This window comes from Strigops habroptila, chromosome 3 (genome assembly GCF_004027225.2).
Source record: "Strigops habroptila isolate Jane chromosome 3, bStrHab1.2.pri, whole genome shotgun sequence".
Taxonomy (NCBI): Eukaryota; Metazoa; Chordata; class Aves; order Psittaciformes; family Psittacidae; genus Strigops; species Strigops habroptila.
Window position 1 is genome coordinate 72667762 of NC_044279.2, and position 18387 is coordinate 72686148.

Below are 18387 nucleotides of genomic sequence, written 5' to 3' on the forward strand. Positions count from 1 at the left end.
TTGCCCAGCAACCCTGATACACCATGTCCAAGGTAGAGACAAAAAGTGTCCATTAGGGCAGAAAGATCTTGATCCTATAGACAGAAATACTCTTGGGTAAATCCCTCTAGCCTGTTATAGGCCTGGAGGCACAACAACAGCTTGAGGACACTGAGGCTGTGGGTGTGTTGCTCACCTGCTGGGCACCCAGACTTCTGAGCTTTCACGGTGTTAGCTGTGACACCTGAATGGCAGTCAAGAATACAGGAACCTGGCAATATCGTTTTTAAAAGGCACTGGGGAGAATCAGGAACTGAATCGTTGTCAATTGCTTTTGGACACTCTTGGAAATCTATAAACAGATGGAATTTTGGCTTTGATCTCAAAGAATTAAATGTGCTTAGAAAAGTCTAGAAAAGTTGCTTTAGTCAGAGAGTGCAATCCTATAAAATAAAAGAACTGGCTGGATAATGGGTGAAATCACAGTGGTGCCAACTTGGAGGATTAAGGAAATACTCTCCTGTTTTGGTTGACTGAAGTAGACAGAGAGCTATTGGTTCTTCTTTTAGCCTGGGGATAGAGGTTTGAATTGCTTTGTCTTGTTGGAATGTGCCGTGCATCCTTAGGGATTAAATAGAAGTGAGTAGAGAAAAGGGAACTGTACTAAGTAAATAATATTGTATGGCATGTCATATGGTGTACGTAACCAAGGGTTTCTATGTAATGTACAGACTTGGGCTATTCAAAAGTGATGTTGCAGTGGTATGCTTGCTCAGCTCACATTGATGGCATGTTTATCTTCAATGTGTTTCAGTGACTCTGTGATTTTAATGCTAACAGACTATTCCTGCTGTTTGCTTTATTATATGGAACCTGAACAGTGTTTTCTAAGTCATTTTGGCAGCTATTCATAGATTGGTTAGAGTTGGAAAGGACCTTAAGATCATCGTCTTCCAAGCCCCCTGCTGCGGGCAGGGACGCTTCACTCTAGACCATGTCGCCCAAGGCTCTGTCCAACCTGGCCTTGAACACTGCCAGGGATGAAGAGTTTGCCACTTGTTTTTTTGGCAAGCTATACCAGTGCCTCAGAGCATCCTAAAAGGGAGCTTTGCGTTGGCCGGGAATCGAACCCGGGTCAACTGCTTGGAAGGCAGCTATGCTAACCACTATACCACCAACGCCTGGCACTTCTGTCCCAATCCAGTTGCATGAGGGAAGCTATTCCAGTTCGATGACACAATTGGTGGAGGCCTGAAAACCAAAACATATCAGAGAAGATGCCAGCAAGAGAACACAGTGGGGATAATGTTAAAGCCAATACACTATAGCTACAAGGTTAACACTCTTACGAGGGGTAATGGAACCCCACTGCTGCTCATTTTGAATGTCTGTCTCTTCTATGCAACAAAATGCTTGGATCACAGTCACAAAGTGTAGGCGATAACTCCTAGTAATAGAAGGAGCTTGAAACAGAATATCCCGAACTGACTCGTTCATGTCTATGTAGAAGAATGAGATAATTCATATATAGTTGGTGGAATCATTTGCATACCGTATGAAGGGCTTTAGTTAGCATTTCCAGGAGAGACTTGTTTGATGCTAACCTGAAGAGCTGGCAAGGAACGGAGCACTTTGGCTCTAGTTCAGGAAAGCATAACATTCAGCCTTCAACAAGACTTACTGGTATCCTTGAACTCAAGCACATGTTTAAGTGTCCTGCTGGCCTGTGGCCAGCTTGTTTAGCACCTTGTGGAACCAACTTCAGAATAGTGGAGTGGGCAGAGAAGTATTAGCTAATGTTATCAGAACCAGCGCCTTTAAATCGATGTGGTGCCTTGGCCTTAAGCCCCTTTCCCTTCTTTATCAAGAACTAATCTGGAAATGCTCCAAACTGGTTTGAGAAGAGTCTTTGTGAGACTGAGCCCTCTATCTTGTAGGCTCCTGGCAAAACTCCTGTTGCCTTCACTGGGGCAAGGTTTGGTGCTTGGTCTTCAGAGTCTATCCAGAGAGGAACACCTGTCCTATGAAAAGGGAGATGCTGTGGTGGCTGTAACGCTCTCTCGGCAGCTCAGCAAAGGTATCTTTGTTCTAGTGGTAGATCATCAGCTGCTTTGTGGGCTCTGGGATGATGTGCTCTTACACAGCTCGTTCCTGTGGGCTGCAGGGAGCAGCCGGGCACGGGGCACTGCCCTCGTGTTGCAATCAGGCACGCGCAGCAAGGCACAACCATGGGCGGCATCTCCATCAGTCCCTGCCTTTCCCACGCAGTGCCACACCACCCATCCACAGGCAGATGCAACAGGGCTTGGCCTTGGGCTTGCTGTATCAGGTCTCTTATTAGTAATCTAAAGAACATTAAAAACTTTCCCAGTGACAGGCAGTGGTGTGCTGGGTCCTGTGATCTTGTGAATCCAAAGGAAAACTTCACCATTCCTCTTGTGGCTACACAAGCATGAGCTGCAGTGGCATTTTTGTTCTTGTTCTTTTAGAAGTCTAGCGTGAGTTTGCTTTCTTTGGTAAAACACCACTGCTGTCTTCTCTGCGGTATGTTATGCGTGGCAAGAGTGTGAATGATGGAACTGAGGCTTGGAGCACCTTCTATCTTCACAGCAGGGAGGCTGAATTACCGCTGAAAGGAAAGCCTTTATTCATTTATGAATGTATTTTTCTTGGCTATAGCCAGCCACAACTTGTTTTCTTAGACACATACATGTGGAAATATTCTGTGTTCTGAATATGCTTTCACATATCAAAGGCACAAACCTCATTGAAAGTTCCATAAGGACTGTGATCCCTGGTTATTTTTCAAATTATAGACAAAGGAGGACAAAAAGATATATTTGGAAGGCTCTGTCTTCGCTTTGATCCTCAGATTGTCAAGAGACCAAATTATTAAGTCCCTTGAATCTGCCTTAATGGTGCAGGTAACAAGAAATTTCCCATACAGCATAACTGCATGCATCCAATTCCCCTGGTGTGTTTGGCTGATGACTCCCTATATTCAGGTAACTTCCTGAAGTCAGAGGGCTGGAGCACCTCTGCTATGAAGTCAGGTGAAGGGAGCTGGGTTTGTTCAGCCTGGAGAAGAGAAGGCTCTGTGGAGCCTTCAATACCTAAAAGGGGTACAAGGAGCCTGGAGAGGGACTTTTTACGAGGGCACTTATTGACAGGACAAGGGGGAATGGCTTTAAACTGAAAGAGGGTAGATCTAGATTAGATACTAGGAAAAAAATTCTTTATTATGAGGGTGGTGAGACACTGGCACAGGGTGCCCGGAGAAGTTATAGCTGCCCCACCTCTGGGAGTGTTCAAGGCCAGGTTGGATGGGGCTTTGAGCAACCTGTTCTAGTGGAAAGTGCCCCTGCCCATTTCAGCAGCACGGTTGGAACTAGATGATCTTTAAGGTCTCTTCCAAATCAACCCATTCTGTGATTGTATGAATCTATTTCCTAGTCCTTACTGTTTGGCTGCTTTCAAATGGCGAGGTGAGAATGAATTTGATTAAACATCCCATCTTGTAGTAAAATTCACTTTGGTCCTGTTTTTCCTTTCACTTCAGATTTATGATGCCATAGGACCACTGCTGTCTGCTGTTTTCCTGCCTGGCTGTGTTGGGAATTAATCTAACAGCAAACTACCAATGTTTTATAGTTTCCTCCATGTGACAAGGACATAGAAATAGACAGTCCAGTTGTTTCTCTGCAGGAACGTGCTTAATGGCTACAACCTCCTCCACAGGAAGAGGTGAGCTATCTTGAAACCGAACATGATAGTGTCTAGCAACTGAATAAGGAGCTTGTGTTGAAAACTCCATGCGGGAGAATGAGGCTGGCCTGGACACCGTGTGCAGGTGGCAAGCAATACTTAGGAGGATTATGTTTTAACTGTTTTTATTGCTGGGAAAGGTGTAAAGGAGATGTCTCTCTTCAGTAAATCACTATGAAATGAGGAAAATATTCGCCTGTTCCCTGTAGAAATTCAAATGAAGAATATATCTATTTCTGAATACTTACAGTCCTTCTTGCACAAAATTCATAGAATAATAAAGTTTTAATGAAGTTCAGAAGTAGGGAACATTTTTCCCTCTCAGCTGTTTCTTTTCTAAATGAGTCTGATCCTCCAAACATCCACTTGAGATGACTAATAAACCAGTCAGTGTGCGCACAGAGCAGCACAGAAAGGGGAAAGCCTAACACAAAGAAACTGAGTGACTTGCTCAAACAGAAATGCACTCAGTGTCAGCTGAGGGACTAGAGCCCAAGAGGTCTTGGCTGCAACTTCTGTGCTGAAACTGCTAGACAGAACTTTTGAGTATTCATTGACTTGCACAACAAAATTGAAAAACCCACAAAAAGGCAATAAAATGAGCTGCTGAGCAGTGGAGGACAGCTATCTCCTGTGCTAGGTGACTAGCGCTGAGCTGATGATTTCCAAAATTCTGAATAGGGGTGGGAATTGTGCATGCATTTACTGCATGGGCAGTCTGTCCACCAGGAGGCAATAAGAACTATGCTGGGTGATCAGATGAGCATCACTTCGGCCCCAGCAGATCCAGTCTGCTCTGAGTGCTGTTAACATCCATTGCAGGAGGCTCTTCTAGCCATGGAGATGGAGATGCTCATCCTAAACTCTGCAGCCATCCTGAGTTTACCCTCTGTCGTGCTGGGTGAAGAATTACATAAACTTGGTGAAGAGAAGGAAACCTTGGAGATGAGTGAGGCAGATAAGAAAATATCTGGATATGCAAATCCACAACAATAAGGTTTTGCCTTCAGCTCTACACTATGCAGTGAATCCCAGACCATTCTTTTTCCCTCACAACCATGTGAACTCTGGCAAGAGGACACAGTGGCAGCCCTGATATGATGGCAAGAGTGAATCCCTATTTCTGGGATCGGAACAGGGGATATCCCTTGAATCTGAATGTACGTGGGATTTTCTACACACTAGTGCATGCCAGTGGAATCAACATCCCCCACGTGTGCTGTACACTTACGTTGTTTGATCTGATCTGGATCCTCCACGCCAAAGTGGCAAGAGCAGTGAGAGTTTTGTCTACAGGGCCACTATATCAGTTTTCCTATGTTCCTCATTCTTCTGGTTGTATAAACTCTAGAAAAATATAAATTAACCTCTTCACCGCAAGTCACGGCCACTCAGATTTTGACAGAAATGGGAAATCACAGTTAGAAAAACTAAATCCTGCCTTTGTTTCCTGAACTTTAAACTCCAGATTAATTTGACAGATGTCTGAGCCTCATTAATATTGCTATTGTCTCTCTCTGAATAATAAGCCTGATGATCACTATACTCTTTTGAGCCACACATACTTTAATAGAATGCTCATGACTATTAAAAATATAAACCACACTAACCAGTTTTTCTGTTGTTTTTTTCTTTCACATGGTCATGAAAAACGCATTTGAAAGGGAGATCTGTCATGTTTCCTATTTCATAAAAAGAAACCTGTAGAAAGAACTGCAAAATACTCAAAATTCATTGCTAAGGAACTGTCATGGCTGGGAATGCTTTCACCTTTTTTACAGGCTCTCTGCATATCAAAGCTGGGCCAACTTCACAAGGACCCATTGGGCCTACGCCAGGGTGGCTGGATGAGGCGGAATTCCTGAAGGAACGGAACCACAGCCAGTGCACTTCCATGTTCTGATGGTATCCGGCTCCTACAATGGCTTTGCAAAACCACAGGCTTTTAGGCATGGTCTCAAGAATCCCAAAGACTTCTCTTAAATGCTGTGTGAGGCTTGCTGGCCCATGGCAATTCTTCATGGAAGAACCATCGTTTTGTCCCTAAAGTTGAAGTGCAGCTTACTCAGAGCCAGAGGCCCAACCTTCCTAGGGGGGCTTTTCAAAACCAGCTGGGCAAATAGTCTCTCTGCACAATGTGTTTGCACACCCCATGCAGCAGCAGTTCAGCTTGAGGAGCTGATGATTATTTGTGTCCTTAATCCAGCGGACCCATAGCATTGAAGAGAAAGCAGAACTGGTGACCACTTGCAGGCCTTCGAGCAGGCCTTGGAGGATGCAAAATGAACTGTAGCATTTCATCCAGATTCACTGTTTCAATCTAACCTCCAAGCATATTCCAGCAGCTCTCCATACTCTATACTTGCAACCCAGGCTGGGATGACTTTCCCCTTTTTCAGTCTTGCTCCTTGATCAGAATGGCACCAATCATCCTGATTTGGGAACGCAGACCCACAACATCAGCTCTTCCACATCTTCCTGCACATAATGCTCTTCTTTTCACGCATCCCAGGCAGGCACAGCCTGAAGCATGTTTTGGACCCAGGAGCTCTTTAGTCTCCTGTGTTCTGCTGAAACCAGACAATTTCTAGATTCAATTTTCATAACTTGGGGAACTCCAAAGACAATTACAAAATGGAGGTCTATCTGTAAGATCAGCTCAGGACTCTACTGAGGTAAAAGAGACATGGCTGGAGGACAAGTAGGAGAACTAATGCACCCAAATTCACCTGAGATCCTTTCGGGGAGTCCATTTTTGTTTGGGAATGAGGCCAGTTCAAGTAGTCTACTTGAAGTCCCCAAAAGATCTCAGGAGGACAAATAAAAGATGACTGATGTAAGGCTTCCAGGGTTTTCTCTATGCAAAGATCCTAATGCATAGCCCCTGCTTTCCCGGCGCTCCCTTCTCCTCAACTTTTGGTGAAGGTGACAGGAATCATTCGAGGAACTGGATGAGTAAGTCAGGAAAAAATAAATCATCGCTCAGGCCCAGCTAAACCTCTTTGTCTAGTTTTTCATTCCAGGCAAATGCCATGGGAATGTGCTAGGCTCAGATTGCTGGTCCTGCCACCCAAGCTACTGACTGATGTGTCTTTTTCCAGGGTTTGCCAGAATTCTCACCCCGAGGAAGTTTTCCCTGTTTCTGTCCTGAAGAGGGTTCTGTTAATACCTCCCCTCCTTCTCTTGGCAGCCTGTTCCAAAACGCTAAATCCCTATTTCCTCAGCGAGGGTCTAATATCTTCTCTTATTAAAAATGCTGAAACACAAGCTCACCCAGAGGTGTGTTTTATTTGACGCAAGGAGATTCGGTAAATGCGCTTCCCGGGACAGCTCGAGTTTCAGCGTCCTGCACGGCTTTGGCTGACATTCCAAAGGTTCTGCTGGACTCTCTGTTGGAGATTTCATTAACCCCTTTCAAAAGTGGCACTTTCCAGTGTTTCCAAGTGCCGATGGATGGAAATTTCGAGGTCTTTTGTCTGGAGCTATGGTACAGGCAAAGAGAAGGACTGACTCTTCCGATTGATCGCTGGGGAATGGAGTGAATAAGGATGGTGTAAAACTGTGTTTCCAAACCTCGCTGCAGCAGCGTTTCTCAAACAGGCAGTGAATTTGACGTCCTGCGACGGTGACCACCAAATCCTTCCCATCAAGGCCAGGTTGCATGGAGTCTTGGGTGACATGGTTTAGTGCGAGGTGTCCCTGCCCATGGCAGGGGAGCTGGAACTAGATGATCTTAAGGTCCTTTCCAGCTGTAACCATTCTATGATTCTATCAGCCTGTAATGGTGTGGTGCCTTGCTGTGAAGAAGCAAGAGAGAGCTGGAACTCTATTTGTAGCAGATCAAGAGAATAAGACAGGAGCATTCAAGGGACCAGCATTTGCTGAAATCACAACAGGGCCTCTCACGCTCACGTGCTGACCAAGCCGTGTGCGTGGAGGCACAGAGGAGTAAGCAGGTGTCCCACTTTGTCTGTGTGTCAGAAGACATCTGCGCACCGTGGTATGGCCATCCCGAAGGAGAGATCCTACTGGTGTGCCAGAGCAGTGTGTCCCACAGCCAAGGCTGCCACTGGCCATGTTTGGATACTGGGGCTCCCGCCGCCCCTCAGTGGAGCTGACGTGAGCCTTTTCGCTGACCGGTGTGTTTAAGCTCCTGCCCAAACACAGAAACTACCCACTGACCTCTGACCCTTGATTCTTGACTCCAAGCTTTGATCCTGAGCTCTGACCTTTGACCCAACAGCTGGCACCCAAATGCCACCCCAACCTTTGTTTCTCGCCTATGACCTCTGACCCTGATACGAGACCCCAGGGTCCAACCCCTGACCCACTAACTGTGATCTGACCCCTGGCGCTTGGCTATGGCCTATGACCTTTGACTCTTGACCCCATCCAAAGATCTTTGACCTTACACATGGCCACTGACTTTGACATGTGACCTTTGGCCCTTATCAGTCATCTTTTACCTTTGAACCCAATATGTGACCTTTGACCCCCCTGAACAGACCCCATCCGTGACCCTGACCAGACGCGTGACCTTTCACCTGACGTGCAACTTTCTACCTTTGACTCCCAACAACTATCATTTAACTCAAATCTCTGACCTCTGACATTTGACCTTTGACATTGATCCATGACTTCTGTCACCAAACAATGACTGTTGGCCCATCCGCAACATTTGACCCTTGACTCTGATCCCTAACTTTTGACCAATATATGTCTTTGACTTTGACCCCTGACCTTTAACACTCATCCACAATCTTTGATCTTTTGACCTAAAACCCTGATCTTTGTCTGTGACTCTCTGCTCCTTGACCCCTGCCCCGATCCCTGCGTGCTGACCAGTGACCAAATACCTTTGACAACAATTGGTGTCCTTCAACCCTGATCAGTGACCTTTGACCTTTGTCCCCAATTGATGAACATTGACTCCAACATTTGACCTTGGAGCCAAACAGCAAGCTTTGACCTTGACCCATACCCTTTGACACCACCTGTGAGCCCCGAAACTGACTGCAACTTTTGATGCTCATCTATGACCTTTGACCTTGCTTTTGACACTTACTTCCGTCCTTGACCCAATCTGTGACCTTTGATCCCTGACCTTTAAGCCAACCTCGACCATCAATGCTATGATATCAAAAAACTTCACTAGCTAATCGTCTCCAATGTAAACACACAGAGCCCAAGAAGCAAGGGAGCTGTCTGAAGGCAAAGGAGAAACGGGCTTGTACCAAACTCCTCTCTCAAATCCATATTCTGCCTGCTGGACCATAAAAAGCAAAGCCAGGGCTTTTCGGCTCTAGAGCACAATAGTGTTATACTTGACACCCTTGACAAATAGGAAAACTACATCAAAACGTAGACCAGCAAATGGCTGTCTCATGAGACCGCTGCAAGTAGGAGCTGGTTCCTACTTGGGTTATTAGCACTTGCTTAGGATTACCTACGTATTATGTGAAAGTGTTTCCAGAACAGAATATTTCAACATGTACGTGTCTAAGGAAACAAGTTGTGGTTGGCTATAGCCGACAAAAATACATTCATAAATGAATAAAGGCTTTCCCTTTAACAGTAATTCAGCCTCCCTGCTGTGAAGATAGAAGGTGCTCCAAGCCTCAGTCCCACCATTCACTCTTGCCAGACATAACATACCACAGAGAAGACAGCAGTGGTGTTTCACCAAAGAAAGCAAACTCACGCTAGACTTCTAAAAGAACAAGAACAAAAATGCCACTGCAGCTCATGCTTGTGTAGCCACAAGAGGAATGGTGAAGTTTTCCTTTGGATTCACAAGATCATAGAACTCAGCACACCACTGCCTGTCACTGGGAAAGTTTTTAATGTTCTTTAGATTACTAATAAGAGACCTGATACAGCAAGCCCAAGGCCAAGCCCTATTGCATCTGCCTGTGGATGGGTGGTGTGGCACTGCATGGGGAAGGCAGGGACTGATGGAGATGCCGCCCATGGTTGTGCCTTGCTGCGCGTGCCTGATTGCAACACGAGGGCAGTGCCCCGTGCCCGGCTGCTCCCTGCAGCCCACAGGAACGAGCTGTGTAAGAGCACATCATCCCAGAGCCCACAAAGCAGCTGATGATCTACCACTAGAACAAAGATACCTTTGCTGAGCTGCCGAGAGAGCGTTACAGCCACCACAGCATCTCCCTTTTCATAGGACAGGTGTTCCTCTCTGGATAGACTCTGAAGACCAAGCACCAAACCTTGCCCCAGTGAAGGCAACAGGAGTTTTGCCAGGAGCCTACAAGATAGAGGGCTCAGTCTCACAAAGACTCTTCTCAAACCAGTTTGGAGCATTTCCAGATTAGTTCTTGATAAAGAAGGGAAAGGGGCTTAAGGCCAAGGCACCACATCGATTTAAAGGCGCTGGTTCTGATAACATTAGCTAATACTTCTCTGCCCACTCCACTATTCTGAAGTTGGTTCCACAAGGTGCTAAACAAGCTGGCCACAGGCCAGCAGGACACTTAAACATGTGCTTGAGTTCAAGGATACCAGTAAGTCTTGTTGAAGGCTGAATGTTATGCTTTCCTGAACTAGAGCCAAAGTGCTCCGTTCCTTGCCAGCTCTTCAGGTTAGCATCAAACAAGTCTCTCCTGGAAATGCTAACTAAAGCCCTTCATACGGTATGCAAATGATTCCACCAACTATATATGAATTATCTCATTCTTCTACATAGACATGAACGAGTCAGTTCGGGATATTCTGTTTCAAGCTCCTTCTATTACTAGGAGTTATCGCCTACACTTTGTGACTGTGATCCAAGCATTTTGTTGCATAGAAGAGACAGACATTCAAAATGAGCAGCAGTGGGGTTCCATTACCCCTCGTAAGAGTGTTAACCTTGTAGCTATAGTGTATTGGCTTTAACATTATCCCCACTGTGTTCTCTTGCTGGCATCTTCTCTGATATGTTTTGGTTTTCAGGCCTCCACCAATTGTGTCATCGAACTGGAATAGCTTCCCTCATGCAACTGGATTGGGACAGAAGTGCCAGGCGTTGGTGGTATAGTGGTTAGCATAGCTGCCTTCCAAGCAGTTGACCCGGGTTCGATTCCCGGCCAACGCAAAGCTCCCTTTTAGGATGCTCTGAGGCACTGGTATAGCTTGCCAAAAAAACAAGCGGTAAACTCTTCATCCCTGGCAGTGTTCAAGGCCAGGTTGGACAGAGCCTTGGGCGACATGGTCTAGAGTGAAGCGTCCCTGCCCACAGCAGGGGGCTTGGAAGACGATGATCTTAAGGTCCTTTCCAACTCTAACCAATCTATGAATAGCTGCCAAAATGACTTAGAAAACACTGTTCAGGTTCCATATAATAAAGCAAACAGCAGGAATAGTCTGTTAGCATTAAAATCACAGAGTCACTGAAACACATTGAAGATAAACATGCCATCAATGTGAGCTGAGCAAGCATACCACTGCAACATCACTTTTGAATAGCCCGAGTCTGTACATTACATAGAAACCCTTGGTTATGTACACTATACAACATGCCATACTATATCATTTACTCAGTGCAGTTCCCTTTTCTCTACTCACTTCTATTTAATCCCTAAGGATGCACGGCACATTCCAACAAGACAAAGCAATTCAAACCTCTATCCCCAGGCTAAAAGAAGAACCAATAGCTCTCTGTCTACTTCAGTCAACCAAAACAGGAGAGTATTTCCCTAATCCTCCAAGTTGGCACCACTGTGATTTCACCCATTATCCAGCCAGTTCTTTTATTTTATAGGATTGCACTCTCTGACTAAAGCAACTTTTCTAGACTTTTCTAAGCACATTTAATTCTTTGAGATCAAAGCCAAAATTCCATCTGTTTATAGATTTCCAAGAGTGTCCAAAAGCAATTGACAACGATCCAGTTCCTGATTCTCCCCAGTGCCTTTTAAAAACGATATTGCCAGGTTCCTGTATTCTTGACTGCCATTCAGGTGTCACAGCCAACACTGTGAAAGCTCAGAAGTCTGGGTGCCCAGCAGGTGAGCAACACACCCACAGCCTCAGTGTCCTCAAGCTGTTGTTGTGCCTCCAGGCCTACAAGAGGCTTGAGGAATGTATTCAAGAGTACTTCTATGAGAAAGGGGACTTCACAGTTGCCTAAAACTTTGTTTTTCAGGCAATTCCAGAGACATTAGCTGGGAAGCAGCTTCTACATATCACTGTAGCTTTCACAGATCTCTGGATACAGAGAAAGATCTGCTGACATCAGTAACAACCTTTCCATCTGTTTGAGTGCAGTCTGGATCACAACTGTGATGAAAGAGGAAACCATGCATGAAGGAGAGGGATGTTTTGGAGACCAATCGGTTTTGGCTATCAGCAGAGGTATTCCCAAATTTTAGTGTGTTTCCTTCCGTTCCTCAGAGCGTGCCATTTACATGCTGCTGGCAGTCAGAGAAGAATTTCCCCTTGTTGCATCAGACTTAGCATGCCTTACCAGTGCATGTCACTTTTCCACAAGGAGCGGCTGTGTTTTCTGCAGGGAAGTTGCAAATACATGATATTAGGTGACACATTTGAAGATTTGGGCATGGGGGCATCATCATACAAAGGTCAGCCTTCCCTGGAATAAAAAGTGACCCTGGCAGTTGAAGCCTCTATGAGGCTATTACTATACATACTGTCTATCTCTGCCAAGCAGGGTACGTGAGACAGGAGGGAATTTCCTTTCTCCTTTCTGTAGGGAATACCTTTTCAAACCAGACAGGGGCACTCCCCACAGAAGTCACAACACATCTTAGTCTGCTTGGAAAAGGTATTAATAATCTCATTTGAATAATAATAATAATAATAAAATTCAAATAACTCATTTTATATGGATAATTATTTAGAATAGCTAACTAGATGTTTAATTTCTTTTTTTTTTCGCACACAGCTTTAGTCAAAATTCCACCAGTTGCACAGGATTTGCTCTGCACTTTATTCATCATCTGAGGAGAGTGATGTGAATCAGGCAGCCCAGATTTTCTCCTTCCGTTGTTGGAAAGTGTTTATGAATAGACAGCTCTATCTTCTGACAAGAGACAGTGAGCCAGTAGATGTCCTATCGACTAGGACTATAAGGAACTTTTTTGCAACATAGAGATGTTTCAAGATGCATGGGGATGAGGGATTGCTGTCATCCATAACCCCGCAATTCCAGCACACGCAGACTTCTACATAAGTTATCAGTGCAACCAAATGCCAACTGCTATGATCAGTGACACCGTAAGCAGATGGGGTTGTTTGTTGTTTCATCTGCTTTCCAGAAAGCCCTCCACAGAAGTGCTGGAGCTAGAAGGAACCCTCTCTGCAGCCCTTTATTCCACACCCCTGAAGAACAAGCATGTTCGCCCATGTTGAAGCCAGACCAAACCTTACAGATCAGTAGCTGCGATGACGGTGACATCACCACCTGACTCAGCAGTCTGTTCCTGTGCCCAGTGTTGGGTTTGGGGCATTTTGAGTTATGCAATCACAGAAACACACATGCACAAAGACACGTGTAGAAGCCGCCTTTTTCCTGCTCCAGCCAGGGTGGTGCATTCACCACATCTCACCAAAATGTAAAACTAAATGAAGGCAACTCATAAATTCAAGCTCCTGCAGGACAGCATTTTCAAAAATCTCTAAGCTTGTTGGCTTTATCTGTGATCCTGGAGATATGTATTAAAAATATATGAATAGGAAACACTACCTACGGAAAGGGTGCCTCTGAAAGGGTAGCAGGCAGTTCAGACAGGTCCAGCTGACTTCCAGGTTGCTCAGGCCTAGCAGATTAATCCAATGGAGTAAGAAAACTCCTTAGAAGCTTAGAAGCACAGCTGACGTCACAATGTCTACACCAGGCAAAATGGAAGCACGCTGGGTGTGTAGAGGCATCGGTAGCAATTGAGCCCTCAGGGAGAGCAACCTTCAATGCTAGCCAGCAAAGCTGATGCATCTCCACTTTCTCCCAAAGGTGGTGAAGCTCTGAGCTCATGCAGTGAAGCATGCAGGAGCTGACTGTGTAGCAAGCTACCTGAAAAGAGAGGAAAGCCGTGTATGCATCACCTAACTTTCAGCACTGCGCTCCATGCTTAGCACAGTGGTTGCCATCTGCCCAATGAGTAAGACAGGTTGCTCTGTGAAGCTAATCCAGCACAGGAATCATTCAGAAGCTTCAGCTCTCTGTCTCTAGGGACCCTGACATTTTAAGAGACATTTTGCTCCTGACATTTTAAGAGACGAGAGGGATCTTCATTGCTCACTTCATGTTTAAAGACAGGCCATGTGTGCTTTTCCCGTAACAACACCAACGTACAGAGTCAATTGAAACATTGTGAAATTAGCATTGTATTGAACCAGTCTTTCCATTTTCTATGACTTTCCTTTATAGATTTATACTTGAAGATGTGTATGTCTTGCTTCTGGCTTCTAAAAAATAGGGGAAACTCCCAGCTCTCTTAACATCAAATCTTCTGGTTTTCATTATGAAAGCTTTTATTCTTTTTATTGCTCTCCTCTGCATTCTCTCCCCATTTGTCACCTTTGCTTTCAGAACTCTTGTGGTTGCTGATGACCAGCATCACAATAACTCCTCCTGCTTACACTTTCTTTCCAAAAACACTGGTCCAGAGGTCTGAACAATTTGAATGTACTGACATGTATCTGCTTGCCCAATGCCCAGCTTCAGGAAAGCCAAAGTCATTGTGGACACATCGCCACAGCTATGTGGACCAGCTGTTAAGAGATCAATCCCCTCTATGTCACAGCTTCTCAGGCAGCCTTCCGTTCTGAAAGCTTGAGAGGATCCATTTCAAAACAAACAACAAAGGGAAGAGGTGGATGGGAAATAAAGGCTTTGAAATAAAATCCATGCAGCAACCAATGGGTCACAGGATTTGTGAGCTATTTTGCCTCTCAGCCCTTGACAGCAATGGGGCACACGTATATGCTCTAGACATAGCAACGTCTTGCAAAGAACCCTGAGTTCCTTCTGGACTAGTTAATGAGAAAGAATGTCACACAAAACCTGTTCTGACACAGCAGCAGTGTTCAGCTACCCCTAGATTCAAGCTGACAGCAACACTGACTGTAAGCACTCCTGAGTTAGGTCTGCACCAGAACAATGTTGAACACAGAGCTGTATGCCCTGATTGGAGGACATATCTGCCACCTGGAGGGACCCACAGGATGGAGTAGATGCCTTTGCTTGCACAGGATGGGTAGATCTATACAATGCAACACAGAGCTGTCCAGGAATGCCAGCCTGGGCCCACAGTGCTGTACTTGTGGAACGGAAACCTCTGTGCCATACTGCTCAGCACAGCTGGTCTGGGATTAACGTGCGTACATCTGGCCCAGAGGACTCGGCACTGCACTCTCCAGCTCTGGCAATAGTTCACACCAGACCAGTTCAAACAGTTCTGCCGTTCTGCATCCAAAGCATCCCAGAGCATACGAAATCTCAGGATGCCTCCATCACCATGTGGTTGTTCATAATAAACAAGACATTTTCAGAGGTGTGACAGGATTCTTCCTCCTGCACTGTACAGGCCTCAAACAGCAAAATCCAGGGGTGACATTTCAGAGCACCAATATCTTCTCCTGATAGACAAGTAAAGGTCGCAAGATTCATAAGCCTTGAATATGGCTCAGCTATATGCATATGGCTAAAGCATATGTGTGGTTACATTAATTGGAAGCTAAATGCAAACACCTCTGGGGGCTCATTAACATTTAACTTGTGTCAGAGCACAATGAGTTGCAATGTTCCCTTTGTGGCATCAAATTAGGCCCAGTAATTGGTCTCTATTAAGATACAATCCCCAGCTTCCATTAGCACGTCTCTACTGGCAATTTATTCACAGCAAAGATTCTCTCATTCCAACTGCTCTAGTTGTCTTTTTCAGAAAGCTTACAGTTGTTTCTGGATAGAAACATGGGTAGGACAAACCCACAAGTAAATAAAATTACAAATACAGCAGCTTTCACACAGAACCTGGAGTGTGATCCAGAGGTCAGGGATGTCAGTGAAACCACTGGCTTTGTCTTCCATGGACTTTGGATCAGACTGCTGAGGAACAAATTTTTGCTACAGTTTCAGCCTTTTGGAGCATCTGCTCAGCTATTTCACATCCACTGTAATTTAACATGCATAGAGAGCGACTCTCCAGCCCTTTCTTGCACAGAACAGCTTGGTCCCATTAACAGGAATGGTTCTCACAAGGAAGTTCTCCTTCGTACACAGGCTGCATACCAAGGTCAGCAGTGTCTAAACAACAGTCCAGGAGGGAAGAAGTAATTTCTAATGAGAACTCGTTGCCCTAAAGCTGCGGCCAGTCACATCACACTGGTGACACTATTTCATACTTTGTTGTCATCCACATCTCTCTCTTCCTTCCACCTCTTCTAAAATTGCTTCCCCCTCTTCAATTGCTTACAGGTGCCTGCAAGAGCAAGGGGAGGAACCGTGACCCTGGTTTTTAACTTATTGACCTTGCAGAACATTTTACCCTTCAAAGGTTAAATAGTGAGAGATCTGCTTCCCAAGAGATCTCAGTGGCAACACCCTCCCACCTCTGCAGGAGAAGGAAGGTTTCTCCTATGTTCCTCTGGCTCATTGACACAGCAGCCTCCAAAGCAATTGGCTCTGCAGGCAGAGAAGCAGTGTCAGACTCAGCACCACTTTGCTGCATCTACACAGTGTAAGTTCATTTCACGAGGGCCAGTTCTGGTTTGTAGATTGGAAAATGCTGCAGTAAGTTGCAAAAATCATGGTGAAGACCAATCCAACTTGGAAAACACAAAGCAAATGCAATAAGCAGGATCAGGATTGCACTTCCACAAACACAGCAGAGTTATTCTTATCCACACACACAAAAACCACAGCAAACCAAGCAGCCAAAAGAAACCGAGAAACATATAAAAGCCCAATGTTTCAGAAAAAGACTTAATGTAAAAAGCAAAATTGCATCACTCCCTGGCACGCTAATGAATCCATTTCCCAAGGTGTTATCCTACACACTCTTTCACAACACTGAATCTCCCACATTCAGCATACTGCAGATTTCTAAAGACCTCTTCATAAAAATACAACACACACTTGACGACTGCAGGACAGTGGGAGCACTTTCTTTGCTGAAAGAATAGCACAACACTAGACAGCAGCCAAGGAGCTTTCCAAAAGCCAAGAGTTTACTCAACGCTGTTATTGAAATTCAGGGTGGTCTCTCTTCACCAAAGTTTTGGTATTTTAGCTCTAGTCCAGCGTGCTCGCAATATTTGGCAGATCAACACCAGCACAGGACTGGCTCACGCAAAGTCACTCTGCTGCTTTGGCATCCCATCTCCCAAAGAGACAAGGGCCAGCTGCTTTCAGGAAAGTGCATTCAGCTCCTAATGACTTTGCTTTATTTTAAGTGCATTTAGCACAAGTTTCAAACTGATTTAGAAGGCTCCTTGTCAGTGTCCCCTTGGAAGAGCACACCAAAACAGACCTGCTTAAAGCCGCCCCATCTGGGGCTGGAGAGCTCCTGTTTCCCTCAGCAGCGGCATCAGATCTCTCAGACTCGGAGGCAGCATCCAACTCCATCACCTCAAGGATGAGGCCAACAACCTTTACCCAGCCACAAGGAACACAGCAAGGGGCAAAGGAGCTGCAGGATGGAAAGTCAGAGGGACTGGAAGGACTGAGGGCAAGATGTGCTGCTGCGAAAGATCACTTGTATCCTGGCCAAGCAGCACTGCTCTACAGTCTCTTCTGCCTTATTATCAGGCTTGGCTCTTCTGGATTTTGTAATTTGCAAAAGGATAAATCTTTTTAACATAATGATTGTTACTTTTTTTACTCACTTGCCATCTCACACTTCATCTTGTTCTTCAAGCACTTATGATTAGCCTGTAGAATACTAGCCTGGCTTCCTCACTCAAGGTTGCTTCCAGGACTCATGTTGAGCAACAGCAATGTTGCCGAGGGCTTGAGCCAAAGCTAGCGAAACCCATAAGAAAAAGCTGCATCAATTTTAATGGGCTTTGCAACAGGTCTCAGCTATTTCAGGAGAAGTGCTCCACTCCTACAGTCACAGCACTGGCAGAAGCAGGACAGCAAGTCAGCCAAATGGCAGGAAGGTGTACGGTCGTAGCCTGGGATATGACCAAGGGATCTCAGGAGGAATTCCTAATTCCAGTAGTCAAACTGATCTACATCTCCACTGTACAGCCTGTCAGCAGAGGAATTAGCACCATTGTGATGTTAGATCAATTATCTCAATGAGATTTTAAGGAGTGGAGTAGTTTACATAGAACAGGCTCAGTCACTAGGCATGGAGCCTTTGCTATTTCCCTCAAGACTGTTATAGAACAAACACATTTAATTTCCACGTTTCTTTACTGAAAAAAAAAAAAAAAGCCTTTTAAGTCAAAGATCTGAGTCTTTGGTGATCATATATCACAGATTAGCAGAGGGGAAAGACCTTCTTAGTTCTTCCCTGTTGTTCCTCTGAAGCTGCAGTAGAAGTCCTTCCTTCATTAGAAAGTAGACATCTACATGGGAGACAGCCATTGCTAATATCCCAGATGAGAGAAAAACTGCCAGCAAGTTTTGGATCTTGTTATAAAACAAAAAATGATGGAAGCACTAGCTCAGAGGAGACTGGG

At 45.2% G+C, this 18387-nt stretch overlaps 2 non-coding genes across 2 annotated transcripts; one reads left to right on the plus strand and one right to left on the minus strand.

Annotated features, from left to right (window-relative positions):
• Positions 1-1088: 1088 nt before the first annotated feature.
• On the minus strand, positions 1089-1160 carry TRNAG-UCC. Its single transcript has one exon. It is a non-coding gene; the product is annotated as a tRNA-Gly (tRNA).
• Positions 1161-10762: 9602 nt separating this feature from the next.
• TRNAG-UCC lies at positions 10763-10834 on the plus strand. Its single transcript has one exon. It is a non-coding gene; the product is annotated as a tRNA-Gly (tRNA).
• The last annotated feature ends 7553 nt before the right edge of the window (positions 10835-18387 follow it).